The 6,657-nt window shown below is 42.6% G+C and overlaps 1 long non-coding RNA gene across 1 annotated transcript; it reads right to left on the bottom strand.

The window, feature by feature from the left end:
* Positions 1–893: 893 nt before the first annotated feature.
* On the bottom strand, positions 894–6,397 carry LOC136624545 (uncharacterized). The gene is made up of 2 exons (XR_010792338.1): positions 6,350–6,397; positions 894–1,045 (listed from the first exon to the last, which is right to left on the bottom strand). It is a non-coding gene; the product is annotated as an uncharacterized lncRNA (long non-coding RNA).
* Positions 6,398–6,657: the final 260 nt, after the last annotated feature.

The raw sequence follows: 6,657 nt of genomic DNA, 5'->3' as shown, positions 1-6,657 counted from the left end.
GGATAGGATCAATATTAATATTGGTTCTAAGGGGGGTATTTTCCTTACTTTGTAGGAAATTGATCAAATCTGACGGACTTCCTGCGATATTCTCCATAGCTGGTGGTTCTAAACGCATATCTGAATATATTGGAAATTGGGTGGGTTGGTTGAAGTGTTACAGCACGAAATCCTATACGAATGGCAGCAGACACACTTAGTTGCAGTAAAACTGGTTCTTTCTCTTTATTCCATCCTCAGTAAAATACACGCAACGTTTCGGCCGTTACAAACAGCCTTTGTCAAGCATGTTACAATCTGATACAACCCCCCTTAAATAGTTTAAAACATGGATACTACAGACATATCATTGGTCATCAAAAACGTTTCCTCCTACCACTTAATCATGCATCAGCTGATGGGGATCCAGAGTCCTTCCTCCCGGCAGGGCACACCATCACCACGGCATCTGCTTCAGCGTCTCCTAAGGAGTAGTGTGCCTGAGTTCACTTCCTCATTACGTCATCATGTTCACCACGCTCATTGACTCCCCCCTGCTGTGTGTAATCACCTTACAACCTCGCATCCTAGCAACGGCTCCTCCAATCACAATGCAGGACAGTGCATCCAGGGCAATTACACAGTGCCGCATCGTCTAGCAGTGATACATGTGAGGCTAATCACAAGACACAACACACTCTCCAAGTGCTCTGTTTCCTTTAACAATACAAACTGGCAGACTCACCAGTATAATGAAGTTCTAGGAAATGGATACTTAACTCAATCTACACCACAATATTTGTACTGTATACTACCTGCAGCTTGTTTATTATAGCTCACTTTTAGGCTACTGTACAACTAGTATACAATTGTAAACCCAGTTATAAAATACTAACCATTGAAGTCACATCAGATATTTCTGCATATGTTTTAATAAATCTTGACAGTACAAGGACAAAAATATAACCATATACTATTCATATTAGCGCAAATATCGCTGAGCAAAGACAAAGAATTTTTGGTGTTTCGGTGATGTACCCCCTCCAGGGAAGGATGAACCCCGATCCTACAAGGCAAATAGAGAAACAAATTAATACCTATTCCAATAATGTCGTATTTCCATAGATTAAAAACAATAATTACACTCAGAATCATGGTTTAAATGTGTGGCAAATAGCTGTATTCAATGTTAAGTCCCCTTGGTGCCATTTTGTCTAGCGTGTGTATCCACCGAAGTTCCTTACGTTTCAAGAGGTTTGCTCTATCTCCCCCTCTATTTAATATAGGGACATGGTCTATAACCCTAAACCGTAATTGATCTACGGTATGGCCATGTTCTAAAAAATGTTTAGGGATAGGCAGTTTTTTTTTCTTTGTACGAATAGTACTTTTATGTTGGAAAATTCTTTGTTTCACCTCTTGCGTGGTTTCTCCCACATAACCCAACGCACACGGGCAGGTTAGCAGGTACACTACAAAACTGGAGTTACACGTGAACCTCCCTTTCATTGGGAATTCTTTTCCCGTAAAGGGGTGTCTGAAAGATTTACTTTTCACCAAATTGCCACAACAGGTGCATCCCATGCAGGGAAAGTTGCCCTGCCTAGGAGGGAGCAACAGTCCCTGTCTGGGAACCCCCCTCTTTTCTGTTACCATATGCACCAGCATATCTTTGAGGTTTTTGCCTCTCTTGTATGCCATTATGGGGGGAGATTGAAATTCACAAATTTCACTACATCCTCTTTGTAATATGTCCCAGTGTTTCTTCAACGTACCACCTATTTTACAACTCCTATTGCTATAGGACATAACACATGGGATCCTATCCGATTTATTAGTTCTCCCAGTGTTCTGTAAGGCCACTACCTCAACTCCTTCCACTTCCTCCTTGGCTCTACTCAGAATTACCTCCGGGTATCCCCTCTTGCGAAACCTTTCGCACACCTGTTCTAGCCTCTCCTCTACTACATCCTCATTGGCAATTCTTTTGACTCTCAAAAGCTGACTACTTGGCAATGATGTGATCATGGGTCTTGGGTGAAAGCTTTCGTACCTCAACAGATTATTACGATCCGTGGGCTTTCTATAGATGTCTGTCTTCAAGGTGTCTGCTGTTTTAATTATTAACACATCCAAAAATTGAATTTGTTCCGCCGAGCACGTGAGGGTGAACCGTAATTTTGGATAAACCAAGTTCAAAGCCTCTTGGAAGCTATTCAGGTCCTCAACCGTGCCTTCCCATAACACAAAAATATCATCAATGAAGCGCCACCAAGATTTTACATACTGCCAAAATCTTGAGGTGTAAACATGATCTTCTTCAAACGCCCTCATAAAAGTGTTAGCGTAAGTCGGAGCCATGTGCGCTCCCATGGCGGTACCCTGTCGCTGCCGGTAGTACCCCCCCCCCCCCCCCCCCGAACAAAAAATAATTGTTGGTGAGGATGTACTCCAGCAGCGACAGGGCAAATGCAACACAATGCATGGGGATGCCTGAGTTGTTCAGATAACGCTCAACCGCCTCCAACCCCTTGGAATGCTTAATCGAGGTTTATAAAGCCACGACATCAAATGTCGCTAATATGGTATTTTGCGTTATGTGTACTCCCTTTAGTTTTTCCAGGAAGTGGCCAGTATCTTTAATACAGGACGCAGATTTCACAGCAAATTCACGTAACACCTTATCCAAAAACTTAGAGGCATTCGAAAATAATGATTCACACCCAGAGACGATTGGGCGGCCAGGGGGATGGTTGAGTTTTTTATGAATCTTTGGTAACGTGTACAAAATAGGAACCCTGGGGAATTCAATATCCAGAAATTTCACTAATGCCTGATCTACAATACCTTCCAAAAGAGCCTCATTGAATAATATCCTCAGTTCCTTTTGAAAATGCATTGTAGGATTTCTCTCCAGTTTTTCATAAACGTCAGTGTCAGCTAGTTGACTATAAATCTCCTGTTCATACTGATCCGTGTTCATCACAACCACTGCCCCACCCTTGTCTGCAGCCCTTATAGTTATGCTGTCATCATTGGCCAGGGATTTAATTGCTACTCTCTCTTCTTTAGACAAGTTGTTAGTATATGTATCCTTATCCCTCAGGTATCTTGTTCTCAGTTTCCTGATATCCCTGTCTACCAAATCAATATAAGTCTCGACAGGGTGGTTATTGGCCGGTGGCTGGTAACGACTCTTGTTGCGCAGTCCAACCCCACCGAGGCTGTGAGAACCTCCCCTTAAGCAAGGGTATTCTGTTTGTGCTGCAGGCGCTCTATTTGAATTGGTTGAAGAGTTAGTTGGGGACGGTTTATCCAATGGAACTTGTGTTATGTTTTCTCCAGAGGAGTTCGGATTATTAGAAATAATGGAAGGGAATGTGGGTTTTGAAGGTAAATTATTATTTAATGGATTATAATCATAAATGTTTTTTTTAGGGTAATTATATCTTCTTCTATTGGCTCTCAGTGCCCTTTCTTGGGTAGGGTTTCTAGGGTATCTGTGCTTCCAAGTAGATTCTCTTGGGATGTGTCTGTATAATGGTTCAGAATGAAAAGTGTTGTAATAATATCCATCTAGTCTGTTTGGCCATCTGGGGGGGGGGGGGGGGGCTGAGGTGTAAGACCCAGTTCATAGATCCCAAAAGAGGTAACTAGATGATCATTGTATTGGTACTCATAGGGGTCTGGATATTGGTTGGATCTAGAGTTAGAAAAGGAGGAATTTCTGTTACGGTGACGGGATCTTTCTGGATGATTATATAATTCAAAAGTATTTCTTCTGTTCTGGTAAATGTTGTATGTTTTTCTATTATCTGCAAATTTGACCTGTGGGGTAGCTTTATATTCCCAAGGGAAATATCTTTTTTTCAATATTTTTGGTTTAGATCCCTCTGTAATTTTTTGATTTTGGATGGAAGACCCATCATAGAGGGTATTTGTTTCACTTACCAGCTACAATATGTCGACAGACAACTACAAAGATTTGTAACAAAACTCCCTGCATATTTGAAGGACACATCTCAATTATTATCCATATTGCAACAGATCCCTTGGAAAAAAACACACATATGGGTAACTCTTGACGTTTGCTCCCCATATTCTAACATCCCCCATTTACAAGGAATTGAGGCCATTGCCCACTTTTTAGAAAAGGATACTTTAATTCCACCAAAACAAAAACAATTTCTGTTGGACAGTGTGGAATTTATTCTTTACAATAATTATTTTTAATTTAACAACCACTTCTACCTGCAAACAAGGGGGACCGCCATGGGGACCAAATGCGCCCTGCTATGCGAACATGTACATGGGCGCATTTGAAGAAAACCTCAAAGATCCCCACATCTATTTCTATAGACTATACAATGATGACATCATCTTTATTTGGGACGACATCATGGGAGAAGTAAAACAATTTATCAAAAATCTGAACCTAAACACATGGGGTTTAGAATTCACTGGCACTTGTAACACTACACAAGTTACTTTCTTGGATTTGGACATCTATATTAAGGAAAATAACATTTGTACAAAAACACTTTTTTAACAAGTGGATGCCAACAGTTTCCTGGACTTCAGAAGTGGCCATGCGAAAAAATGGAAATTAAACGTTCCTTTCGGACAATTCAAACGGATCCGAAGAAACTGTTCTACCCTTAAAACACTTGACGAGCAGGCAAAAATTCTGTATAATAGGTTGAAAGAAAAAAAGTATCCAGAAACCCTATTAAAAACATCTTATATTAGAGCTAGGCAAGAGGGCGGGCCAATACGTACTAATATAATAACAAGAAAACAAATGACATCTGAGAAGAATGAAGGTCACTATGATCTCTGCTCCAACACGAGATATAACTCAAAACAAAGGGAACTGAGGAATATCCTAAATAAACGATGGAATATTCTAAAAGGAGATCCTTTTATCTCAAATACTTTATGTGACATGTGAGGGGAGGAGATCCATTCACTTATTAACCCCCAAACAGCCGCATTACAGGAATGTTACATGTGAGGGGAGGAGATCCATTCACTTATTAACCCCCAAACAGCCGCATTACAGGAATGTTACATGTGAGGGGAGGAGATCCATTCACTTATTAACCCCCAAACAGCCGCATTACAGGAATGTTACATGTGAGGGGAGGAGATTCATTCACTTATTAACCCCCAAACAGCCGCATTACAGGAATGTTACATGTGAGGGGAGGAGATCCATTCACTTATTAACCCCCAAACAGCCGCATTACAGGAATGTTACATGTGAGGGGAGGAGATCCATTCACTTATTAACCCCCAAACAGCCGCATTACAGGAATGTTACATGTGAGGGGAGGAGATTCATTCACTTATTAACCCCCAAACAGCCGCATTACAGGAATGTTACATGTGAGGGGAGGAGATTCATTCACTTATTAACCCCCAAACAGCCGCATTACAGGAATGTTACATGTGAGGGGAGGAGATTCATTCACTTATTAACCCCCAAACAGCCGCATTACAGGAATGTTACATGTGAGGGGAGGAGATCCATTCACTTATTAACCCCCAAACAGCCGCATTACAGGAATGTTACATGTGAGGGGAGGAGATCCATTCACTTATTAACCCCCAAACAGCCGCATTACAGGAATGTTACATGTGAGGGGAGGAGATCCATTCACTTATTAACCCCCAAACAGCCGCATTACAGGAATGTTACATGTGAGGGGAGGAGATCCATTCACTTATTAACCCCCAAACAGCCGCATTACAGGAATGTTACATGTGAGGGGAGGAGATCCATTCACTTATTAACCCCCAAACAGCCGCATTACAGGAATGTTACATGTGAGGGGAGGAGATCCATTCACTTATTAACCCCCAACAGCCGCATTACAGGAATGTTACATGTGAGGGGAGGAGATCCATTCACTTATTAACCCCCGAACAGCCGCATTACAGGAATGTTACATGTGAGGGGAGGAGATTCATTCACTTATTAACCCCCGAACAGCTGCATTACAGGAATGTTACATGTGAGGGGAGGAGATCCATTCACTTATTAACCCCCGAACAGCCGTATTACAATAGAAGAACATGGCAAGAAAATGTCACTTTATGTTGCAGGTTATGAATTCACGTCTTATGGAAATAAAGTTGGCGCAGATCCCGGTGACTTCCTTATTAACCTCTTAATGACCAAGAGCATTCTGGCAGATAAAGCTGCAGCAAACTGCCTCAAAGTAAATAATAATATAATAATCTTTATTTGTATAGCGCCAACTTATTCCGCAGTGTCCCCGTCACCCATAGCAACCAATCACAGCGCTATGATTGGTTGCTATGGGCCTCCATAAATCTGCCCCCCAGTGCTGGTGACCCCACATACCTCCAGCTGCAGCCGGACAGGAGCCGTGGGGTTGTTCTGTGTTTACAGGACCTGTGATGATGTCACCATCATGTGATCAGTGTGTGGGAGGAGACAAGGGGTCACATGACCAGGTCTATCTGCTCAGTGGATGCCAGACTCTGCTGTGTGAGGATGTATTCAGAGAGTGGAGGGAGAGGAGGCAAGCGAGTGGGAGACGGAGGAGCGGAGCCGAGTGTGTGTGTGCGAGACGGAGGAGCGGAGCCGAGCGCGTGTGAGAGACGGAGGAGCGGAGCCGAGCGTGTGCGAGACGGAGGAGCGGAGCCGAG

Source organism: Eleutherodactylus coqui, chromosome 4, assembly GCF_035609145.1.
Source record: "Eleutherodactylus coqui strain aEleCoq1 chromosome 4, aEleCoq1.hap1, whole genome shotgun sequence".
Classification (NCBI taxonomy): Eukaryota; Metazoa; Chordata; class Amphibia; order Anura; family Eleutherodactylidae; genus Eleutherodactylus; species Eleutherodactylus coqui.
The sequence above is the reverse complement of the archived record's forward strand: the minus strand, read 5'-3'. Positions and strand labels throughout refer to the sequence as shown.